We start from the raw sequence: 25,988 nt of genomic DNA on the forward strand, positions 1-25,988 counted from the left end.
ATGTTGCATTAATTGGTATTATTAGCAAAACGGGGGTGTATGTATGATAGCGGCCACCTGTATGTATTATTATGGCTGACTTAGAATACGGCAGTGTAAAGGGGGCCGTTAGATATGTAGGTAAGGACACAGTGGAGCCTATGTATATCACTGGCCAGTTCCTTGTGTTTGCTTAAAAAAATGGACATCAATAAACCTAATATTCCCCCACCTAACCTAACCTACAAGACGTATCCTTACCTACCTACCTAACGGGTGGCCTAGCTCCCCCCTTAGACTGCCGTATTCTAAGTCAGCCATCATCTTACATGCAGGTGGCCGCTATCATACATACACCCCGACACGGCTTGTAGGTTAGGTTAGGGGAGAAAATTTAGGTTAGTTGATGTCCATATTTAATCAACGGATGAGGAACTGGCTGCTGATATACAAAGGCCCCAAAATTGGTGTTCGCTTTCAGAAATGTACGAGTGCTGGCAAATTTGATATTTTTGTCTGTATGACCAATTGGGGCTAGGGTAAAATAACTTACGTATCGATTGATTAAAATGTGGGTACTTGTGTAGATCGTCGGGTTACCAGGCCTGCTGCTCGTAGAGAAAACCTGAATCCTTTCTGTCGTTGTCACCCATATAAAGGTGGCCGCTATCATACATACACCCCTATATTATACAGTATGCGAGCATGTTGGATAATGAACTAATGCTAATTATTCACTTACTGGTTTTCGCTCCGGCATGGCTCACTACGCTCACAATTAAACATAGTATTGATCCTCTGTTCTGGGAAGCTGTACATGTTACGCTACGCACGTTAGCCGAGTGGGCGAGTATTTTGGTAGACAAAAAATCAGTGACCCAACCACCCACACACTACCTAAGGGTTGCTTGTATGATAGCAGCCACCTGTATGTATGATGATGGCTGGCCCAAGAATACGACAGTGTAAGGGGGGTTGTTAAACACACACACACACACACACACCCCGCTAGGTATGTAGGTAAGGACACGGCTTGTAGGTTAGGTTAGGGAGGGGAGTTTAGGTTAGGCTAGTTGGCTTCCATTTTTCATGCATGCTGGAGAAGTGGCCGCTGATTTACAAAGGCTCCCTACTCCAAAAGTGAATTCATTTTCCAAGTCTGTTGTTTACTTACGGGAGACCGATGGTGGTTCACTGCTCATGCAGTGTTTGCAATAACATTGCCAGATCTTCTGCTTATTGTATGACTTAATCATTACCTGGCCTTTTTTTAACCATTTAATAGCTTCCAAATATGCTTAAGTTTCCTGATGATGATTTATAAGAGCCAATTTTTCCCCCCTCCGCTTCTGTTCCAGCTTGACTACAGTCAAAATTAAACCATTGTTCTCTAGTTTTAGGTAGTGCCATAGCCTCTGTACCATTGCCTTACACTGCCTTAGGTTAGAGTTTTCTTGCTTGAGGGTACACTCGGGCATGCTGTTTTATCTTGTTTCTCTTCCGGTTTCTTTTCTTTTTTTCTTTTTTTTTTCGAAGTTTTTATAATTTATATATGGAAAATAATTTAATGTAATTGCTCTTATAAAATAACTATTTTGATTGCTTATTACTTCTCTTGTAATTTATTTTTGTTCTGTAACCGAAATACAAACCACGCTATTTACATAGGGTATTACTTTCGGCGTAGCTGAAATGGCGAGCCATTAGATTTTAACGAGGGTTAACTACTCCCGCGCTAGTTAGCGAGGGAGTAGGGGAGGGATAGCTAGCTACCCCTCCCCCCCCTCACACCGGTGAACTGATTCACTTCGCTTTTGGCTCGGACGGTGGGCAGACGTGTCTGCTCCCGCCCTCTCTTGGCAGCCATTAATATTTTGTCTTTACTTAATTACTTACTTTTCTTATACAGTACTTAATACTGTATATATATATATATAAACATTCTTTATGGTTATGTATATATTTGAGTATAGAAATTAGTAAGTTTCCTTTTCAGTGTTGTGGTGTGTGTGTAGTGTACGACAACGTCATCGCGTAGTCCCTGGCCACCGCGGTTGCACTTCTTGGGGAACGGTCTCTTGGTCCTTCGATCGTTCCTTCGGCTTCCGATATTCGGCCGCTTTGGGGAATCGCCATCGCTGGACTTTCTCCTTTCATCTGTTTTCTCCGCTGTTCCTCCTTCCCTGCGGGGACTTGGACTCTCAGCGAAGGGAACGTGGGAGTTTAGATTAACTACGGTCTCTCTCTCTCTACTCGAGGTCGTTCACCCTTTTACTACTACTACGTACTATTACGGTAGCTTCTTTCCCGTTGCGGGTTGAGTTGCTATTCCGTTTATTTGTCTCAATTATTTTGAATGAATCTAATTGTATTTAATAACTTTTCATCTTCTGTAAAGAACACTTTCCTTCGGGGTTCAGTTGTTCTTACTTTGTGAACATTCTTAAATGAATTACATATTTATAATTCTGTTATAATTCTGTTTTTGTTACAGTTCTCCGCCCTCCCCCTTCTCCCATGAATGTCAGCCGGGGAGGAGGGCGCAGACTTGATTTGTAATTCTTATGTTCTATTCCCTCGGGGTGACTCTGCGGAGTTCCTCCCGGCGGATATTTGTTAACTAATTATTTATTCTATTTTTTCCAGTAACGATCTGGTTTCTTCGTTTGCCTATGTGCCAACGAAGCAGAGCTGCCCTGTTTGTGCCTTGGGAGTCTGCTGTTGCTGCCTCCTCTCTAGGACGTCGTCATTGGCATGTTCCCTTTTCCTAGAAGTTCTCCCGTGACAACTGTCAGCTCTTTAGTTCATTTTAGAACGCTCAGGAGGTTCGCCTCCAGGAGTGGGTAACTTCCCTTCCGAGGGAGGTTTCCTTCCCAGGTGTGAGTTTTTCCCCTGCGGGGGGGGGGGGGGGGGGGGGGGACTTCTCTTACCTTAATAATTCCTTGATGGTTTTTTCCTGGTCCTCGGGCGGTTATGCTCTTGGTGCTGAGCGACCGCACTTGTAACCATGCTCAAGGGGCTGAGCGGTTGCAAGACTGGACCATGGAATTTCGTGCGACTATGCTCTTGGGGCTGAGCGGTCGCACCTGCAGCTATGCTCAAGGGGCTGAGCAGCTGCAAGATCTTGTGACTTCTCTCGTTCGCGAGGGAGGCCACTCATAAGGACTCCTCTGTGGAGGATTTCTCCTTATAGGTCAGCTTACTGATCTAACGGCCCTATGGGGTGCCATCATCAGTGTCTTCTAGTCTCTTCTACGAAGTGTTCACCTCTCTCGTTCGCGAGAGAGACCACTCATAGAGACTCCTCTTCGGAGGACTGTTCCTGTTCAGACCAGCCAGGGGTTCGGGACCTCTCCGCAGTTCGCCATCTCCTAGTCCTGCTGACCTGCCGTCTCCGTTCCTGGCTGCTGACGCTGTGGGCGCCTACGCACCCCGTTATCCAACGGGCACCGGTCCCTTCGGGGCAAAAGGGGCTTTCTCACACTGTGAGTAAGCCCCTTAAGTGCCAGGTATTCCCTGCGCTCCAACGTTTAGGCGCTCGCCTACTGTTCCTGCTGTTCCTGAGGATTTCATCCTGAGGAATCCTGTTCCAGTCTTGATCGTCCCAGTTCCGGATCGTCCTTCATCTTAGCGCGCTCGTGCTTGCCGATGATCTTTCTCGCCAACGATCTTCTTTTGCGCGCTAGCGCCGACGATCTTCTTACGCGCTAGCGCTGACGATCTTCTTCGCGCGCAAGCGCTGACGATCTTTTTCGCGCGCAAGCGCTGACGATCTTCTTCGCGCGCAAGCGCTGACGATCTTCTTACACGCGCAAGCGCTGACGATCTTCCTACACGCGCAAGCGCCGACGATCTTCTTACACGCGCAAGCGCTGACGATCTTCTTACACGCGCAAGCGCCGACGATCTTCTTCACGAGCGAGCGCTGATTACGCGCTAGCACTGACGATCTTCTTACGCTCGCAAGCGCCGACGATCTTCGTTCACGCGCTAGCGCCGACGATCTTCTTTTGCGCGCTAGCGCTGACGATCTTCTCACGCGCGCAAGCGCCGATGATCTTCTTACTCGCGCAAGCGCCGACGATCTTCTTGCGCGCTCAAGCGCCGACGATCTTTAGCGTTGTCGATCTTCTTTCACGCACAAGCGCCGACGATCTTCAAGCGCCAACAACCTCGTACGCATGCGTGCTGACAGCCGCGCCCACGCGCCGACATTTTTCACCGGCTCTTCAATCTGATTCGTGCTCACCCAATGATGTCTCGCCCGCGCGAGAATGTTTTCAACGCTTTCTCGCGCGCGACCCCTGGATTTTTCCCATCGCGCGACCCCTGGGGTTTTCCCATCACGCGAGCACCAGCGCGCTCCCTCTACCAAGGTGAGACCTTCTCCCACCGCACCAATGGGAGAAACCCCACCTCGAGCAGGAGAATCGTCCTGTGTTAGGGAGAGAAGAGCCCTCAGACTTCTTTGTTGGAGTTACGTATCCCTCCTAGGAGGGAATTGAAGGACTAAGAGTTCCCCCAAGTAGAACCTTGGGTACAAGTGACTTTGCTGCCAGTTCACCAGGAGGAGAGCAGCATGATTCAGAGCACCACTCCGTGGAAGAGCCTTCCAGGTGACTCTCTCTTGAGAGACTCTCTAGCCGGCAGGTGACTTTCTCGACAACAGAGTTCCTGAGTCAGGAAAAGGTCGCGATTTTGCCATACAGGCCACTTCGTGGCTGGATGTCTGGCTAGGGTGTCTGGGCATCCTGCTGCGACCCGAGGATCTGTCCAAGGAGAGCATCAGGAAAGCCCTGGAGACCTTCCTCCTCTCTGGCACATGTACCATCGAGTTTCTGGCCCACCAAGTTTCGAAGTTGTGGGCAAACTCGATCTTGAGACAACGTGATGCGGTGGCCGAGAGGTTCCTCTCGAAGGTTCCAGCCGTGGATACCTGTAGGCTCAGACACTCTTCCATCTTGGGAAAGAGTCTGTTTGAGCCCAAGGGTACGGAACAGGCAGCTGAGAGGTGGAAGAAATCGAACCACGATTCTCTTCTCCCTAGGGCTCTTACAAATAAGCCCTACAAACCTCCAGCACCTCAACAACCTCGCCAATCCAAGACGACGAAACCGGTAGCGGCAGCAAAGACGAACGTGTCCAACCAGTAGCCCTTTTCCTGTCAAAGACAAGGAGGGCGTGAAGTCCTCCAGGGAAGTCAAGAATACTAGAGGGAGTGGCCAATGCCGCGAGCACTAGGATTGGCAATCCCCCTGCATGTCCACCAGTGGGGGGATGCCAGCAAGTTGCGCATTCAGGTGGCAGCAACTCTAGTCCGATTCCTGGACGATCTCCGTGATCAGTTAGGAATATCGCGTCCCGTTCTTAACGTTTCTTCCGCCCCTGACAGCGAATCCAGTGGCGTTGAGCTCCTATGCCATGGGATGGGTTAGGGGGCTAGCCCTTTGGGCAGAATTCGAGACCATGCTCAAGAAGAATGCTCTCCAGGAGGTCGTCGACGGCTTCCCAGGCTCCTTCAGTCAACCCTTTCTCGTAAAGAAGGTGTTTGGAGGCTGGAGACCCGTCATCGGCCTCGCATCTCTGAACAAGTTTGTCAAGCAAACTCCGTTCAGCATGGAGACAGCAGACACGGTCAGACTTGCAGTGAGACCGCAAGACTTCATGTGTACACTGGATCGGAAGGACGCATACTTCCAGATCCCAATCCATCCGTCTTCCAGGAAGTACTTTAGGTTCAGCCTAGACAACAAGATCCACCAGTTCAAGGGGCTGTGTGCGGTCTCTCCACAGCACCTCAGGTACTCACCAGAGTGTTCACCCTGATATCTTCGTGGACACACAGGATCGGCATCCTGTCTCCTCCGCTATCTGGACGACTGGCTGATCCTGGCAGACTCGGAGTCGACCCTTCTTCGACACCGAGACAAGCTTCTGGGACGTTGCCAAGATCTAGGGATCATGGTAAATCCCGAGAAGTCTTCTCTGCCTCCATTTCTACGACTGGTATATCTAGGCATGATATTGGACACCAATCTCCACAGAGCCTTTCCATCAGATGACATGATAGCAAGGCTGAGGAGGGTCACAGATCCTTTCCTCGGACGAGAAGAGCTTCCAGCCCAATCGTGGTTCCTCCCCTACGGCACCTTTCCCCCTTGACCCGTCTGGTTCCAAACGGCCGCACCAGGATGAGATCCCTGTAATGGCGGCTCAAGTCCCGGTGGAATCAAGGCATCGATTCCCCGGATATTCTGGTCCCTATGGGTTCGGCAGAACGGACGGACCTTCAATGGTGGGGGACGGAGCGTGGGTCTTCTCGTCCTCCCCCCGGATTTGATGCTGTCTTCGGACGCTTCAAAAAGAAGGGTGGGGGGCCCACATTCTGAACCACAGGATCTCAGGCCTCTGGTCAGAACCAGGAAAGTGCCTCCACATAAATCTGCTAGAATGAAGGCCGTATATCTGGCACTTCAACAATTCCAACAGATCCTGGCGACTCACTCTGTGGTGGTCGTGAGCGACAACACCACGGTAGTGTACCCCTTCCCAGAACAGAGGAACAGTAAGAAAATATTCTTTATTTTCGAGCTACAGCAGAGCAAAAGCCATCTGAGGGACGTAATATGAAATACTGTAAAGGTGAATTATGCCACTTACATGAATCATATATTTTCCCTACTGGTTATTTTGTCTTTATTTTATATTATTCGTATTGTGTCAAATCACTTTTTCAATATTAATCTTACCCGATGATCATGTAGCTGTCAACTCTGTTGCCCGACAGAAATCTACGGTCGGGATACGCCAGCGATCGCTATACAGGTGGGGGTGTACACAACAGCGCCATCTGTGAGCAGGTACTCAAGTACTTCTTGTCAACAAGAACTCAATTTTTCCTCTGTCGTGCCACCGGCTAGACCTACTGGGATACGCTGTTGATTCTGGAGTTATTACTCACGATTTGGTGATGTATTTGCTCTAGAGTTTAGCCTTCGCTATTCAGGAAGCTTTATCTTTAGCTTAGCAAGCTTTTGGAATTAATTTGAATTAATTATGGTGACGAAGAGAGTATGGACTCTCTTTCACTTTTAAATGGCCGACCCTTCCCTTAGACGGAAGTGTTGGTGTCGAAGAGAGTATAGACTCTCTTTCACTTTTTATTTTATATCTCTCCGCCATTTATAGACCTCTTCGATTAACTTTCCTTAAAAAAAAAAAAAAAAAATATGCGACCTTTCCTAATAGTAGGCGGTCCTTACTTGGAACCGAAGTTAATTAACATTGAGCTCGTCATATCGTTTTTCCTGTTAAGAATTTATGCTATTTTAATTTTATGTTTTTGAAAGAATTTCTTTGATAAGTCTCGTACTGTTTTCAAAGTTGAACTAACGTTTTGTTTAGTCTCCGCAGTTGTTGACGTTCAGAACGTTCAACTTGCGCTCTATCGTTACGATAGAGAGAGAGTATTCACGGTTTCACGTTGCAGTAAGAGTAAACCGATTCTAGTGTTTCGTTCATTCTTTCTTAGCTTAAATGGTTTTAATTCTAATAAAGGAGCTTTTTATTTGGGAAACCTTTCAGTTTTTTTCCTTTAACAAATAATATGTTTTAACGATATATATAATTGGGCTCATCTCTCAGGTTCTAAGTCAAGACAGAGAGAGAGAGAGATAGAGACGGAGGGAGAGAGAGGAGGATAAACGTTTCGTTCAAGCGGGTAACGTTGTTCTCGTTTTTTTTTGCTCTTCTCCCTAGTCGATAGAGGGGAAGAAGGTAAAACGTTTCTAGAGTTTTATTCTTGTTCCCAGGCTTTATGCGGTGAGAGATTTTAAACGTAGTTTATTTGATCTAGTGTTTAGTCTCTTTTCCAGCCACTGAATTCTTTATCTTTCATTATGTTTTTCTGTTACATTGTAATACTGTTTTCGCAATTACTACCTTTTAATGAAGGATAGGATTGCGTGTTTCAGGTACAAACCACTTAAAGTTTCGAGTTCAGTGAAATAAGTGCAAACAGAAAATCAAAAGTGATAAAGTGATATGCGCAAAGTGTTACAGTGTTGCGTTCGAGGGTTCGTCTGTTCGTGCCAGTGGTTCACCTAGTCTGGGACCTCTTACAAGCTCCCAAGCCCAGGGGAGAAGTAATGTCGAAGGACTTATGGGTTCCTCAGGCCTTGATCGACGAACAGACGTTTCCCTCTGTGGTTTCGGGTGTATCTACACACGTTGCCGACGTGATCACCCCACCCACACAAAGACGAGAGAGCCCATTTATTCCTCGTCTGCGGAAGAGGTTTCTCGCAGAAACCATGGACCAAATCTTGCAGCTTTTAAGTGCAAGTCGGTCCCTTCCGCGCAAGTCCAACGGCCTAGGTGTAGCCACTGGGTCAGTTCGGACTCGCTGCAGTACGACAACTGCACACCTCCTAAGAGAGGCTAGGTGGTACCGCAACAGGCAGTAACTCCGTCTGTTGCCGCACCAGCTGTTTTAGACCCTCAGTCACAACGGACAGTAGCTCCGTTTGTTGTTGTCTTTCATAGACCCTAGTGGTCCATGCTGCAGACTTTACAGTCTCAGCTTGCTCCTTCATACAGGAGTATCATGCTGGAAGGTTGACAATGCAGCCTGTTTACCTACAACCCGCCGAGGTTGTGCGCTCAGCAGATACTGCGGCTGCCTGCTCCCACACCACACCTGTGAGAGCTCCTCCACCGATGCGCAGTCCTCACTGCCAGACGCATGTTCTTGCTGCACCATCTGCTAACATGCGTGAGCTGCCGCATCAGGAGTTGCCGGGTTCCAGCACTATGCGGCATTCTCCTCAGCCCATGCACATGCTCCGCATACCATGCAGCATGAGCCGCATTCCATGCAGCATGAGCCTCATACCATGCAGCATGAGCCTCATACCATGCAGCATGAGCCTCATACCATGCAGCATGAGCCTCATCCCATGCAGCATGAGCCTCATCCCATGCAGCATGAGCCTCATTCCATGCAGCATGAGCCTCATCCCATGCAGCATGAGCCGCATGCCATGCAGCATGAGCCGCATACCATGCAGCATGAGCCGCATCCCATGCAGCATGAGCCGCATACCATGCAGCATGAGCCGCATGCCTTACCTCATGCTCTGCATACCATACCGCATGCTCTGCATACCTTACAGCATGCTCTGCATACCTTACAGCATGCTCTGCATTCCTTACAGCATGCTCTGCATACCTTACAGCATGCTCTGCATACCTTACAGCATGCTCTGCATACCATACCGCATGCTCCTCAACCCACCGCAGCCCCTTTTGCCGTGCGGGAGCTACCACAAGCTGCCGTGTTTTGACACGGTGTGTCAGCCTCCGCAACACACTGTGGTTACCGCCACTCGCCAGCAGCAAACTAGTCAGGCAGGAGTTGAGGCTTCCCCACACATCTTTGGTTGTTGCCAACTCACAAACTGTCATGCAGTTACATGACGTTGCCTTCTGGTCTGCTACTTATACACCAGTGCTGTATGTCCTCACGCTCCTGTTGTGGTTGACAGTTCAGTTTTTGACAGTTCACAGACTGTCAAGCAGTTTCAGAACGTTGCCTTCTGGTCTGCTGCTTTTGCACCAGTGAAACCCTCACTGAGAGAACTTAGCTTTTCTCGGATATGGTTCCTGTAGATGAGAAAGTGCTGTTCTCCCTCCTTCTGATATTCCCTTGAGGACTCTGTCATTTGGAGAGGAGCCTTAAGCTGCTTAGCCTCCTATGGACTTTTATTTAAGCATAACATGCTTCCAGGGAGGGTAAATGGTTCCGCTTCAGTCGCTAACCCCGTCTGTTGCCACACCTGCTCCCATAGACCTTGAGCTTTGTTGCAAGACATGCAGTTCAAGCTTAGTCCTTGATAGAGGATTTCTTTTTACGGAGTCAGTGTGTCACTGGGAAGACGTTCAACAACCAGCAGAGGTGACTTGTTGTGACGCGGTGCGGCAACCTCAGCAACCCGATAAAGAGTTGTCTGTACTACCCAGACAGTCTAGACAGTTTCGGGTTGTCGCTGTACTTCCTCGCTTCCCCATGGTTGACAGTTCACAGACTGTGCAGCAGTACCATGATCTTGTGTCCGGCTCCATCAGACGACTGGCTTTTAAGAGCTCCCACAAGTCGTCGCTGTCTGGAGAATCTCAGATGGACTATGGATCTGACCAAGGAACTGGGCCTCCTGGTCAATTTAGAGAAGTCCCAGCTCGTCCCATCCCAGACCTTTGTCTACCTGGGTATGGAGATTCAGAGTCGAGTTTTTTTTCGGGCTTTTCCGTCGGCCCCAAGGATCAACCAAGCCCTAGAATGCATCCAGAGCATGCTGAGAAGGAATCGATGCTCAGTCAGGCAGTGGATGAGTCTAACAGGGACACTTTCATCGCTGGCCCTGTTCATCGAGTTAGGGAGACTCCACCTCCGCCCCCTTCAGTATCATCTAGCTGCTCACTGGATAAAGGACATGACGCTAGAGACGGTCTCAGTTCCTGTTTCCGAAGAGATGAGGTCTACTCTAACGTGGTGGAAGAACAGCTTTCTTCTCAAGGAAGGTCTACCTTTGGCTGTTCAGAACCCCGACCGCCGTCTCTTCTCGGACGCATCAGACACGGGCTGGGGTGCGACATTGGACGGACAGGAATGCTCGGGAACATGGAATCAGGAGCAAAGGGCACTTCACATCAATTGCAAGGAGTTGTTGGCGGTTCATCTGGCCTTGATAAACTTCAAGTCCCTCCAGCTAAACAAGGTGGTGGAGGTGGACTCCGACAACACCACAGCCTTGGCTTACATCTCCAAGCAGGGAGGGACTCATTCGAGGAAGTTGTTCTAGATCGCAAGGGACCTCCTCATCTGGTCAAAAGATCGAAAGCTCACGCTGGGAACGAGGTTCATTCAGGGCGATATGAATGTCATGGCAGATCGCCTCAGCCGGAAGGGTCAGGTCATCCCCACAGAGTGGTCCCTTCACAAGAATGTTTGCAGCAGACTTTGGGCCCTGTGGGGTCAGCCAACCATAGATCTGTTCGCTACCTCGATGACCTAGAGGCTCCCGTTGTATTGTTCTCCGATTCCAGACCCAGCAGCAGTTCACGTGGATGCTTTTCTGCTGGATTGGTCCCATCTCGACCTGTATGCATTCCCGCCGTTCAAGATTGTCAACAGGGTACTTCAGAAGTTCGCCTCTCACAAAGGGACACGGCTGACGTTGGTTGCTCCCCTCTGGCCCGCGAGAGAATGGTTCACAGAGGTACTGCAATGGCTGGTCGACATTCCCAGGACTCTTCCTCTAAGAGTGGACCTTCTACGTCAACCTCACGTAAAGAAGGTACACCCAAACCTCCACGCTCTTCGTCTGACTGCCTTCAGACTATCGAAAGACTCTCAAGACCTAGAGGCTTTTCGAAGGAGGCAGCCAGAGCGATTGCCAGAGCAAGGAGGACATCCACTCTCAGAGTCTATCAGTCTAAATGGGAAGTCTTCCGAAGCTGGTGCAAGGCCAATGCAGTTTCCTCAACCAGTACCACTGTAACCCAGATTGCTGACTTCCTGTTACATCTAAGGAACGTAAGATCCCTTTCAGCTCCTACGATCAAAGGTTACAGAAGTATGTTGGCAGCGGTTTTCCGCCACAGAGGCTTGGATCTTTCCACCAACAAAGATCTACAGGACCTCCTTAGGTCTTTTGAGACCTCAAAGGAACGTCGGTTGTCCACTCCAGGCTGGAATCTAGACGTGGTCCTAAGGTTCCTTATGTCATCAAGATTTGAACCTCTCCAATCAGCCTCTTTTAAGGACCTCACATTAAAAACTCTTTTCCTCGTGTGCTTGGCAACAGCTAAAAGAGTAAGTGAGATCCACGCCTTCAGCAGGAACATAGTTTTCACATCTGAAACGGCTACATGTTCCTTGCAGCTCGGTTTTTTGCTAAAAACGAGCTTCCTTCACATCCTTGGCCTAAGTCGTTCGAGATCCCAAGCCTGTCCAACTTGGTGGGGAACGAACTGGAGAGAGTACTTTGCCCAGTTAGAGCTCTTAGGTACTATCTAAAAAGGTCAAAACCTTTACGAGAACAATCAGAAGCCTTATGGTGTGCTATCAAGAAGCCTTCTCTTCCAATGTCTAAGAACTCAGTTTCTTACTACATCAGGCTTCTGATTAGGGAAGCACATTCTCATCTGAAGGAAGAAGACCTTGCTTTGCTGAAGGTAAGGACACATGAAGTGAGAGCTGTGGCTACTTCAGTGGCCTTCAAACAGAACCGTTCTCTGCAGAGTGTTATGGATGCAACCTATTGGAGAAGCAAGTCAGTGTTCGCATCATTCTATCTCAAAGATGTCCAGTCTCTTTACGAGAACTGCTACACCCTGGGACCATTCGTAGCAGCGAGTGCAGTAGTAGGTGAGGGCTCAGCCACTACATTCCCATAATCCCATAACCTTTTTAACCTTTCTCTTGAATACTTTTTATGGGTTGTACGGTCGGCTAAGAAGCCTTCCGCATCCTTGTTGATTTGGCGGGTGGTCAATTCTTTCTTGAGAAGCGCCGAGGTTAGAGGTTGTGATGAGGTCCTTTAGTATGGGTTGCAGCCCTTTATACTTCAGCACCTAAGAGTCGTTCAGCATCCTAAGAGGACCGCTACGCTCAGTAAGGAAGACGTACTTAATAAAGGCAGAGTAATGGTTCAAGTCGTCTTCCTTACCAGGTACTTATTTATTTTATGTTATTTTTGAATAACTAATAAAATGAAATACGGGATACTTAGCTTCTTTGTTAACATGTATGCTGGTCTCCACCCACCACCCTGGGTGTGAATCAGCTACATGATCATCGGGTAAGATTAATATTGAAAAATGTTATTTTCATTAGTAAAATAAATTTTTGAATATACTTACCCGATGATCATGAATTTAAGGACCCGCCCTTCCTCCCCATAGAGAACCAGTGGACCGAGGAGAAAATTGAGTTCTTGTTGACAAGAAGTACTTGAGTACCTACTCACAGATGGCGCTGTTGTGTACACCCCCACCTGTATAGCGATCGCTGGCGTATCCCGACCGTAGATTTCTGTCGGGCAACAGAGTTGACAGCTACATGATCATCGGGTAAGTATATTCAAAAATTTATTTTACTAATGAAAATAACATTTTTAGTATTTCCCCTCCCAAATCCTACTGTGATCCCCATAATTGTTTTTTTATAAGAGTGGAGGGAAAAATAGCCCAGTAAGAAAAGGAAACAAGGGATTAGATAAACTACAAGAGAAGTAATAAACAATCAAAATAAAATAATTTAAGAAAAGTAACACCATTATAATACATCTTCCATAAATAAACTTGAAAAAAAAATAAAAAAAAATAAGAGGAAGATAAATAAGATAGAATAGTGTGCCTGAGTGTATCCTCAAGCAAGAGAACTCTAATCCAAGACAGTGAAAGGCCATGGTACAGAAGCTATGGCACCACCTAAGACTAGAGAACAATGGTTAGTTTTAAATATTAAACTTAGCCGGTGAATTTATAATAGCTGACGTCTCGGACGGCTCGACAGAAACACAAAAACTCGCGAGCGATCGCCATGAAGGTTGCGGGTGTGCCCACCAGCGCCGACTATCGGCCAGATACCGCATATACATGTAAACAGCCTCAGTTCTTCTCTGTCGGTCTTGTCGACAAGTTGATTCCGTTACTCGCTGTTGACCTGGAGTTTTTCGTCATTCTTAGTGAAGTACTTCTTTTTGGTTTTGAGCTTTCGCAGTGCAGGTGTTTTTCTCTTCAATTAAAACTCTTGAACCCTTTTTTGGATAGCGTTTATTGTTGATGACTTTGGATTGTTTTTGGATTTTCTTTGACTTTTCAAAATGGCTGACCCTTCTCCGATTCCTAAATTTCGTAAATGTAATGCTAGGGATTGTAACAAACGTCTTCCAAAGGCCTCTCTCGACCCACATACCGTGTGTTCTAATTGCCGGGGTAAAACCTGCCAATTAGGAGATCGGTGTGATGAGTGCGTGGTACTTTCGGAATTCGACTGGCTAGAGTTTGATAAGTATTCTCGTAAGCTTGAGAGAGATAGGGTGAGGAGAAGCTCCTCTAGGTCATTGGATTTTTCCTCCTCCCATGCCCCTGAACCTAATCCTTCCCCTGTAGTAGTTGTTCCTGAACCTTCTACTAGCACTCATGAACCATCCATGCGGGATATGTTGCTTGCCATTCAAGCTTTGGGCGAGAGGGTTGAGTCTTTAGCATCGGACCGTAATCAACTCATGGCGGATGTGAATGTGTTAAAGTGTCAGAGCTGCCACCCGAATAGAGCAAGCCCTGCTCAAAGTCCGACTCATGCTGAAAAAAGACAGTTGTTCAGTAAGAGGTTGGATGAGCCTCGTAGGGACTCTGTCATCCCTGGAACAATTTGTCTCGCTAGGGAGACTTCACCTTCGCCCTCTCCAGTTCCATCTAGACTCGCACTGGAACAAGAGCAAGACTTTAGAAGCTGTGTCAATCCCGGTCTCCGAGCCAGTAAAAGCATGCCTGAACTGGTGGGACAGCAACATAAGTCTGAGAGAGGGTCTGTCCCTGGCAGTCAAGAACCCAAACCACGTGTTGTTCTCAGACGCGTCGGATTTGGGTTGGGGAGCGACTCTGGACGGTCGGGAATGTTCGGGTCTTTGGACGTCGGATCAGAAGAGCATGCACATCAACGGCAAGGAGCTGTTAGCGGTTCACTTGGCCTTGATGAGTTTCGAGAGCATTCTTTGAAACAAAGTGGTAGAGGTCAATTCAGACAACACCACAGCATTGGCGTACATCTCCAAGCAAGGAGGCACTCACTCCCACACACTGTTCGTCATCGCAAGGGACCTCCTCATCTGGTCAAAAAATCGAGGCATCTCCCTGTTGACAAGATTCATCCAAGGGGACTTGAACGTCTTGGCAGACTGTCTCAGTCGGAGAAGTCAGGTGATCCCCACGGAATGGACCCTCCACAAGGACGTGTGCAAGAGTCTTTGGGTGACTTGGGGTCAACCCTCCATAGACCTCTTTGCCACCTCGTTGACCAAAAGGCTCCCGACCTATTGCTCGCCAGTCCCAGATCCAGAGGCGACCCACATAGATGCGTTTCTACTGGACTGGTCTCACCTGGACGCGTACGCATTCCCACCGTTCAAGATCGTCAACAAGGTACTGCAGAAGTTCGCCTCTCACGAAGGGACAAGGTTGACGTTGGTTGCTCCCCTCTGGCCCGCGAGAGAGTGGTTCACAGAGGTACTTCAATGGCTGGTAGACGTTCCAAGGAGTCTTCCTCTAAGGATGGATCTCTTACGGCAGCCCCACGTAAGGGATCTTCATCAAAGCCTCCCCGCGCTTCGTCTGACTGCCTTCAGACTATCGAAAGACTCTCAAGAGCTCGAGGCTTTTCGAAGGAGGCAGCCAGAGCGATTGGGAGAGCTAGGAGAGCTTCTACCATCAAAGTATACCAGTCGAAGTGGGAAGTCTTTAGAGACTGGTGCAAGTCATCATCCATTTCCTCTTCCAGTACCTCTGTAGCCCAAATCGCAGACTTTCTCCTACATCTGAGAAATGTTCGCTCCCTCTCAGCGCCCACTATTAAGGGCTACAGGAGCATGTTGGCGTCTGTATTCAGACATAGAGGCTTAGATCTTTCCAATAATAAAGATCTCCAAGATCTCCTTAAGTCTTTCGAGACCTCTAAGGAGCGTCGTATGGCAACTCCTGGATGGAACTTAGACGTGGTCCTAAGGTTCCTAATGTCCGACAGGTTTGAGCCATTACATTCAGCCTCCCTGAAGGATCTCACCCTCAAGACGCTTTTCTTAGTGTGCTTGGCTTCGGCTAAAAGGGTCAGTGAGATCCATGCCTTCAGTAGGAACATCGGCTTTTCCACAGATAAAGCCACATGTTCACTTCAGCTTAGTTTCTTGGCCAAAAATGAACTGCCTTCTCGTCCTTGGCCTAAGTCATTTGATATACCTTGCCTATCAGAGATCGTAGGCAACGAGCTTGAAAGAGTACTGTGTCCAGTTAGAGCTCTTAAGTTTTATTTAGCTCGTACCAAATCCTTACGAGGTGGATCTGAGGCCTTGTGGTGCTCAGTTAAGAAGCCATCATTGCCTATGTCTAAAAATGCTTTGTCGTATTTTATTAGATTTTTAATCCGAGAGGCTCATTCTCACTTGAGTGAAAAAGACCGTTGCTTGCTTAAGGTTAAGACGCACGAAGTAAGAGCTATAGCAACTTCCGTGGCCTTTAAGCAAAACAGATCTCTGCGAAGTATTATGGACGCGACCTTTTGGAGAATCAAGTCGGTATTCGCGTCATTTTACTTAAAAGATGTCCAGACTCTTTATGAGGACTGCTACACACTGGGTCCATTCGTTGCAGCGAGTGCAGTAGTGGGTGAAGGTTCTACCACTACATTCCCTTAATTCCAATATCCTTTTAATCTTTCTCTTGAAATGTTTTTAATCATGTTTTGGGTTGTACGGAAGGCTAAGAAGCCTTTCGCATCCTGTTTGATTTGGCGGGTGGTCAAATGTCATTTCTTGAGAGCGCCCAGATTAAGGGTTTTGATGAGGTCCTGTTGTATGGGTTGTCGCCCTAGATACTTCAGCTCCTGGGAGTCTTTCAGCATCCTGAGAGGATGGCTGGGCTTCGTGAGGAAAGCGGACTAACAAGGCAGAGTAATCGTCAGAGTCAGCCTCCTTACCAGGTACCTATATTTATTTGGGTTTTGTTATGATATAACTGTCAAAAACTCTAAGCATATACGCCGTAATTGTATTAATACTGGTCTCTACCCACCACCATGGGTGTGAATCAGCTATTATATATTCACCGGCTAAGTTTAATATTTAAAAATGATATTTTGATTATAAAATAAATTTTTGAATATACTTACCCGGTGAATATATAAATTCCTCCCCGATAGAGACCCAGCGGAATGAGAAGAACTGAGGCTGTTTACATGTACAGTATATGCGGTATCTGGCCGATAGTCGGCGCTGGTGGGCACACCCGCAACCTTCATGGCGATCGCTCGCGAGTTTTTGTGTTTCTGTCGAGCCGTCCGAGACGTCAGCTATTATATACTCACCGGGTAAGTATATTCAAAAATTTATTTTATAATCAAAATATCATATTTTGGAATGTTTTCCTAGAAGAGCTGTTTACCATTGCTAAGTCTCTTGTACCCTTGCCAAGAAGAGAGTAGCCATTGAACAAACACAGTGCAGTAGTTAACCTCTTGAGAGAAGAAGAAATGTTTGGTAATCTTGGTGTTGTCAGGTGTATGAGAACAGAGGAGAATGTGGAAAGAATAGGCCAAACTATTCGGTGTATGTACAGTGATGCCTCAGCATACGAAAGTAATCCGTTCAGGATACGGTTTCGTATGCTGATTTTTTCGTATCCTGAGTCGCGTTTTACATGTAAATAGCCTAATCCGTTCCAAGCCTTACGAAAAGACACCTTTTCTTTTATAAACACGCTAAACTGTAGTATTAAACATGCAATGCAGCCATTTCTATCATTCAATTATTCACCCAACCGTTAAAAACAGCCTAATCCATTCCAGAAACCACCATGAGATTATTCAATAATGTAGTTATAGCCTAGTTATCCCCTCCAAGCCCTAAGAAAACGGTTCGTTTTCTTTACTACTGTATAAAAGTTACGGTACTGTATGTAAAGCATTTGGATCAGTGAAGGTGTATTGTTACCTGTATACCTAAATTAAGGGTTAATACCCTAAAAAAAAAGGTACAGTTAATTAACAAAAAAGTTGAAACTTACCTTTTGATTGAGACGATGTCTGATAGCGAAGTCGCGGCAGAGGAGGATGGCATAAGGCAGAAAACGTAACAAGTGACAGACTACGTACAATAATTTACACACTTAACACATTAACACTTAAACTTTACAAAATAAAAAAATGGCAGAAATATTTAACTCTTAACATTACGTATGGAAAACTATAAAATGAAAGAAAAAATTACTTTAACACTTAACGGTAACATAAAACTTAAAATTGAATTTTTTTTTTTGCTTTTTTATAACTTTACGTTTTTCACATTTTCTAAATTTCTTCTACTTCTTCATCACTTTCTTTTTTCTGTTTCTTTTCTTTACTTTCACCTTCTACTTCTTCATCACTTCCTCTTTTCTGTTTCTTTTCTTCACTTTCACCTTCGTCTTGGCCTACTAATACTGCTGGCCTCTTTAATAAGAAACTATCCATGGAAGCTTACGATTGTATTTAACACTACGTCAAACAAGCGAAAGCACACGAAGTCAATGTTAACGATACCGCAGTCGGAACGAAAAGAGAGAGAGAGAGATGAACGCCCGTGCGTAAGCAAGGTGGGATAGTTGCCGACCAATAGGAAAGCAGGATCTTATGGCGGCAGCTAGCATCTGAGTAGGGAGATAACCAATGGGTGAGCGGGAGGCTGTAAGTGAGTTTACCCAAGTTCAAAGTCTGGCGGCGCGCGCTTTTTAAAATTACTCTCAGCGACGAGTTGGGATCTCGTAAGCTTTTCGTATCCTGAAATTTTTTTCGTATACTGGGGCATAAAAAACTTTGTATCGCTTTTCGTACCCTGAATTTTTCGTAAGCAGAAACTTTCGTATCCAGAGGTATCACTGTATAGGCAAAGACATAATGAGCCGTAACTAGAGTGAGGAATCCAATGTTGTACTGTCTGGCCATTCAAAGGAGCCAATAAGCAGTTGTAGTTAACGTTACTTTGGGTAGCTATAGTACACTTCACCACATGCTTATCTTTCAGTGCACCTTTGCTGTTACAAGCAAGAGTGCCTACAAAAAAAAGCCCCAACACTTATCACAAGCTAAGAAAGCTTGCAACAGGTGAAAGGGAAAGAAGGTCCTTATCTTACAAACTTTCGGAGATACAAACACGGATCCAACTGAAATCATAAATCTCAGATATTGTATCAAAAGTCCATAATGAAATAATGTAATTAAACAATGCTATATAGTGTAATCTAATGCAGGTAGCATGACATTTGCAATATGAAACTGGGCTATTTGTTTACCTTTGCAGCTGAAAATCGTAGAAATGCCAGTTAGGTGAAGTATACCCTAGGTCAAAATTTAACAAAATTTGACTTGCAAACAGTTTCTAGTATCTATTAAGTTTGTAAGTTAAGGACTTTCTGCAGTAGTGCAAGATGCGTTTGTACTTCTTGTGGCCAAGCACAAAAGTGGCTATTCTGTAACAGGCAGGTTGGTGGGCTTCCTCCTCACACCATCTCTCATTAACAGGCTGCTAGTAGTTGTTCCAGCAATGTTGTAGACATCCCTCTTTTAAAGGGAAAAAAAGTTTGTTTTGTCATAGAAGCAACAAATTTATTTTTTCATAATAGTTGTACAGTAGGTTTTATTTTAAATTTGAATTGTTCCGTAACCGAAATACAAACCACGCTATTTAAACGGGGTATTACTTTAGGCGTAGCTGAAATGACGAGCCATTAGATTTTTAACGAGGGTTTTCTACCCCTTCGCTAGGTAGCGAGGGGGTAGGGGAGGAGTAGCTAGCTACCCCTCCCCCCTCACACACCGGTGAACTAGTCCACTTTGCTTTTGGCTCGGGTGATGAACAGACGTGTCTGCTCTCACCCTCGCGTATTGACAGCCTTAATCTTTTTTGCTTTTTCTTTCAGTTGTGTGTTTGGAAGTTGGCCTCTCTCTTTATCATGCGGAAGTGCCCCGGGTTACCAGACCGCCCTTGTGGGACATATATGTCGGCGGTCGAGACAGACCCTCACACCTTGTGTCCGTTCTGCAGGGGCCAACGGTGTGATAAGGATAAAGTTTGTTGTGAGTGCAGGGGTGGTCTACCTCCCAGTGGGAGAGGTTTTCCCGGCGCCGAAAGAAGAAGTCCAAGCGGGATTTTTCTCTTTCAAGGATCTCCTTGAAGAAGGAAATCTCCAGGGACTCTTCTTTCGTTGCCCGAACCTCCTCCGAAGCTCCCATTCGATCGGTCTCTTTCGAGAGGCTGTCGAGTGGTAGCGTAGGCCGTACTTTTGTTGACCAACCTCGGGGTTCGGGAGAGGGAGTTGCCTCCCATAGCGAGGCAGCTCCTCCTCCTCCTCCTCCTCCAGGGGAGGATTTATCTATGAATGTTGCCAATGATGATTTATTGCAGCTTTGGGCTTCCTTGAGGCTTAAGGGTTTGCCCTCCAGGGAAGCCCTGTTTGACCTTATCCAGTTGAGAGCAGATGTCAAACAGTCGCCAGTGATAGCGGAGGTTGACCCTCTGTCTATCGTCGACGTTGTTGTGGCAGAGGCTTCCGGCGAGTTGGGTCAAACCTCTGCCTTGGGTGCTGATGTTGCTGAAGGCTTGGTTCCCCCCTCCGAACATCCTTCGAGGGAGGGGTCAAGTCCAACGGTCTCTCCTGCAGGTGTTTCTCCCCCTCGGGCGAGTTCACTAACAGAGACTCCTCTTCGGAGGACTGACGATGGTGTTCCTGATGCCCCCAGAGGACATATCCGACGCAAGGCTCGTCTTCCTCTTCGCCGTAGAGGCCTTCCTTCTCCCCACAAGGGAGTTGGGAGGCGCCTTTTCGGCTCCTCGCCTTCGCAGTCTCCCGCAGATGATCCTCCTCACTGTGCTTTGACTGTTGCAGCTGCATCACTGGACCTCTCTGCAGATCGTTCGCGATCTCCTCCGCCTGCCAGACCTGCTGACCTTCCTTCTCCGTTCCTGGCAGCTGACGCGCTGTGGGTGCCCACGTATCCCATTTTCCAACGGGCACCGGTCCCTTCGGGGCAAAAGGGGCTTGCTCACAATGTGGGCAAGTCCCTTAAGTGCCAGGTATCCCCTACGCGCCCACGCTCTCCTGCGCACAAGCGCTTGCCTGTTCCTGATGTTCCTGAGACAACGACCCAGAGACATCCTATGCCAGGGACAACTCGCCAGCGAGCTCCTGCTGCAGAGTCGATGCGCCAGCGCTCTCACCGATCTCCTGCTCGTCAGCGCTCACCTGCGCGCCAGCGATCTCCTACTTGCTAGCATACAGCTGCACGCCCTGATCCTGTTACGCGCGACGCGCGCCCACAATCTCCAGCTTGCCAGCGCTCTTCACCTGCGCGCCCTCGATCTCCGGATCTGAGCACAGGAAAGAAGAGTCGTCCCTCGTCTTCTCGCCAGCGATCTCCTGCGCGCCCTCGGAACTCGCCCACCCGTCAGCCCTCGCCTGCGCACCATCGCGCGCAGTCACCTTCGCGCGCACAGGTTCCAGTCCCTACCATACGCCCTTCCAGAGGCTTCCGAGATCCTGCGCGCCCACGCGCCCACGAGCAGTCTCCTCCTCGCGCTTCCACGCTTGCTGGTCATTCTGCGTGCCCTCTGTCTTCACCAGACCGCGCACCTGCGCGCCATCGATCTCCTGCACGCACACGCGCACCATCTCATGCACGCACACGCGCACCATCTCCTGCACGCCATCACTCCCCAGCACGCACTCGCGCCCACGAGCCTGCTTGCCGTAGATCACCTACGCGCCCACGCGCACCGTCACTTGTGCGCAGTTGCACACCTGTGCGCCCTGCGCGCCATCGCTCTCCTGTGCGCCATTGCTCGCCTGAGTGCCATCGCTCGCCTGCGCACCATCATTCTCCTGCTCGCCCGCGCGCTCCCGCGCCTTCATCTCCGCTCGCCCGCGCGCGAACCTGGGATTATTCCATCGCACGAGCCCAAGCACGATTCCCACCGGGTTTTGCAACGCGAGCTACCGAACGAGTCGTCAGGAACGAGAGCAGCTAGGTCGTCTTCACCCCCCCCCTCCTGCAAGCGTAAACCAGCGCGCTCGCAGGAGGAGGGGAGATCTTCAGATAGGTCCAGGCACCCATCTTCTTCCCTTTCTTTCCAGGCAGGCCATGTTGTAGTCTCTGCTCCAAAGGATCGCCCGATTCCCTTCCCTCCAGAGGGAGTCTCTGACACTGCGTCTGTCAGTAAGCAGCCATGGTTTGAGTCCCTTATCAGAGCTGTCATCCAGGCTATTAAGCCTGCCTTCTCTGATTTGGGCCCCAAACCAAGGGCAGCTCCGACCCCACTGAAGAGGAAGAGAGGAGTAGAGGTCGTGGTGACTTCTCCTCGGGTCAAGCTGGCTCCCAAGAAGTCCGTCAGGAAGGCTCCTTCCTCCCCGCAGACGTTTTCTCCATCCCCTGTGGACGAGGATTTTCCGTCCTCAGGGGAGTCTTCCGAGGTGAGACCTTCTCCCACCGCACCAATGGGAGCAACCCCACCTCGGGCAGGAGAATCGTCCCGTGTTGGGCGGAGAAGAGCCCTCAGACTTTGTTGCTGGAGTCCTGTATCCTTCTCAGGAGGGAACCGAAGGACTCGAAGACCATCCCTAAGTCTTCTTCCAGGATTCGACCAGAGCCGAGACCCCAGGAGAACGTCCACGTGTCCCCCCAAGAAGAGCCTTTGGGGACGGGAGACTTCGCTGCCAGTTCTCCAGGGGGAGAGCAGCAAGAGTCAGAGCATGCCTTCCGGCAGGTCTTGACTCTGATGAGGAATCTGGACAAGTTTCCGGACACAGATTCCTCCTCGTGAGGGCAAGGACACGGTCCTGGACCGAGTCTTTGGCACTCAGAAACCCACTAAGGCCAGTGCGGCTCTGCCCTGGTCCCAAGGGGTTAAGAGTGCCAAGGATAAGGTTGAGGGCCAGCTCTCCGAGCTCGCCTCCTCCAGCCGTTCCACTGCTGGCAACAAGCTCCTCCCGCCTCCTCGTTGCCACCAGAGGAGATATTTTGAGATCATGGAGGAGTCTTGTTTAGCTCTTCCGTTGCACCACTCTGTGGAAGAGCTCACCAAGGGAGTTCCTCTTGATAGACTCTCTAGCCGGCAAGTGGCTTTCTCGGCGACAGAGATCCTAAACCAGGAGAAGGTTGCAAAGTGTGCCATGCAGGCTACTTCGTGGCTGGATGTCTGGTTGGGGTCTCTGGGCATCCTTTTGCGATCCGAGGATCTGTCCAAGGAAAGCACTAGGAAGGCCCTGGAGACCTTCCTCCTCTCGGGCACCCGCACCATTGAGTTTCTGGCCCACCAAGTCTCGAACTTGTGGGCCAATTCGATCTTGAAACGACGTGATGCGGTGGTAGAGAGGTTCCATTCGAAGGTCTCAACCGTCGAAGTCAGCAAGCTCAGACACTCTTCCCTTATGGGAAAGAGCCTGTTTGAGCCCAAGGATGTGGAACAGGCAGCTGAGAGGTGGAGGAAATCCAATCAAGATTCTCTCCTCCAAAGGGCTCTCACATTGAAGCCCTACAAACCTCCAGCACCTCAACAACAACCTCACCAGTCCAAGACGACGAAACCGGCAGCGGCAGCGAAGACAACGGTGTCTAAACAGCAGCCCTTTCCTGTCAAAGACAAGAGAGGCAAGAAGTCCTCCAGGGGAGGCAAGAATCCTAGGGGGAGCGGCCGAGGCCGCAAATGCTAGGATTGGCAATCCCCCTGCATGTCCACCAGTGGGGGGATGCCTACAAAGTTGCGCAATCTGGTGGCAGCAACTCGGGGCCGATTCCTGGACGGTTTCTGTAATCAGTCAAGGATATATCCCGTTCATAACATCTCTTCCTCCCCTGACAGCCATTGAGCTCCTATGCCATGGGATCGGCAAAGGGGCTAGCCCTACGGGCAGAAGTCGAGACCATGCTAAAGAAGGATGCTCTCCAAGAGGTCGTTGACGGGTCCCCAGGCTTCTTCAGTCAACTCTTTCTTGTAAAGAAGGCATCTGTAGGCTGGAGACCAGTCATCGACCTTTCAGCTCTGAACAGGTTTGTCAAACAAACTCCGTTCAGCATGGAGACAGCAGACACGGTCAGAATTACAGTGAGACCACAAGACTTCATGTGTACACTGGATCTGAAGGACGCGTACTTCCAGATCCCAATCCATCCGTCTTCAAGGAAGTACTTAAGATTCAGCCTAGGCAACAAGATCTACCAGTTCAAGGTGCTGTGTTTCGGTCTCTCCACAGCACCTCAGGTTTTCACCAGAGTGCTCACCCTGATCTCTTCGTGGGCACACAGTATCGGCATTCGTCTACTCCGTTATCTGGATGACTGGCTGATCCTGGCAGACTCGGAGTCGACCCTTCTTCGACACCGAGACAAGCTTCTGGGATTTTGCCAAGATCTAGGGATCATGATAAATCTCGAGAAGTCTTCTTTGCTTCCATCTCAACGACTGGTATATCTAGGCATGATCTTGGACACCAATCTCCACAAAGCCTTTCCATCAGACGACAGGATAGCAAGGCTGAGGAGGGTCGCAGATCCTTTCCTCAGACGAGAAGAACTCCCAGCCCAATCGTGGTTACGTCTCCTCGGTCACCTTTCCTCTCTGGCCCGTCTAGTTCCAAATGGGCACCTCAGGATGAGATCCCTGCAATGGCGGCTCAAGTCTCGGTGGAATCAAGGTCACGATTCCTCAGACATTTTGGTCCCTATGGGCCCTGCGGAACGGACGGACCTTCAATGGTGGGTGACAGACGAAAACCTCCGAAAGGGAGTAGCTCTTCTCGTCCTCCCCCCGGATTTGATGCTGTTCTCGGACGCCTCAAAAGAAGGGAGGGGGGCCCACGTTTTGAACCACAGGACCTCAGGCCTATGGTCAGAATCAGAAAAGTGCCTCCACATAAACTTGCTAGAGATGAAGGCCGTCTATCTGGCTCTTCAACAGTCTGACAGTACCTGGCGGGTCACTCCGTGGTGGTGATGAGCGACAACACCACGGTAGTGGCTTACATCAACAAGCAGGGAGGTACCTTTTCACAACAGCTATCCCATCTTGCAGTAGAGATACTGAGATGGACCGAATTCCACTCGATTCCACTATGGGCTCGCTTCATTCCAGGCAAAAGGAATGTGCTCGCCGACAGTCTGAGCAGAGCGACGCAGATAGTGAGTACCGAGTGGTCTTTGGATCCTCTAGTAGCCAACAAAGTCCTGACTTTGTGGGGTTCCCCGACGGTGGATCTGTTCGCAACAGCCCTGAATTTCAAGCTCCCGCTGTACTGTTCCCCAGTCCCGGACCCCAAGGCACTCTGGCAAGATGCCTTCCAACAACGGTGGGACAACATTGACGTTTACGCCTTTCCCCCGTTCTCTCTTGGGGAAATAGCATCCTGGGTTCTCTGCACAGCTGACCTCAAACCACTGCAGGTAAACCATGCTTCCTTGTGTTCCTAGTATTAAGATACTACTGTCGCGTCCCCCATACCCTTAGGAGGTGGTATTGCGAACGTCCTAACCTAGAATTCCATCTAATGGACTCCAGGTCAACTTCCTAGGACGAGTCACACTTCATTCCTTCACACACAAGCTTACGTAGGCAGCGATCCTTGCTGAGCAAGGTTCTTGCGAGGTGCAGGGACTCCTTATCTTGAGTTCTATTTACTCAGATACTGAGTCCCCCGGGCAAAAAGCCAAAGCCAGTATGGCTGGGACTTACCACCCTTCCTAAGGGTTAAGTCACCCTATTTAAATAGCGTGGTTTGTATTTCGGTTACGGCACAAATGACAAATTCGTAGATAATTTGTTTTTTTCCCAACCATACAAACCTTAGCTATTTAATCAATCTTGCCCACCAGCCTTGTCCCCTGGGATAAGTCCTACCTCTAAGCAAAGTGAACTAGTTCACCGGTGTGTGAGGGGGGAGGGGTTGCTAGCTACTCCTCCCCTACCCCCTCGCTAACTAGCGGGGGAGGGGTAGTAAACCCTCGTTAAAAATTTAATGGCTCGTCATTTCAGCTACGCTGAAAGTAATACCCCCTATTTAAATAGCTAAGGTTTGTATGGTTAGGAAAAATACAAATTATCTACAAATTTGTCATTTTAATTTGATTTTGTCAAGAAATTGTTCCAAATATATAAATGTATATAGGGTATGTATGTAAAAATTCTTCTTACCTTTTCATTTGATTCTTTTGT

At 48.6% G+C, this 25,988-nt stretch overlaps 1 protein-coding gene across 2 annotated transcripts in view; it reads left to right on the forward strand.

The window, feature by feature from the left end:
* Nucleotides 1–25,988, forward strand: part of LOC137650961 (uncharacterized) — a 70,127-nt gene that overhangs the window by 267 nt on the left and 43,872 nt on the right. The window lies entirely within an intron of this gene.

Source organism: Palaemon carinicauda, chromosome 1 (assembly GCF_036898095.1).
Source record: "Palaemon carinicauda isolate YSFRI2023 chromosome 1, ASM3689809v2, whole genome shotgun sequence".
In the NCBI taxonomy this organism is placed as follows: Eukaryota; Metazoa; Arthropoda; class Malacostraca; order Decapoda; family Palaemonidae; genus Palaemon; species Palaemon carinicauda.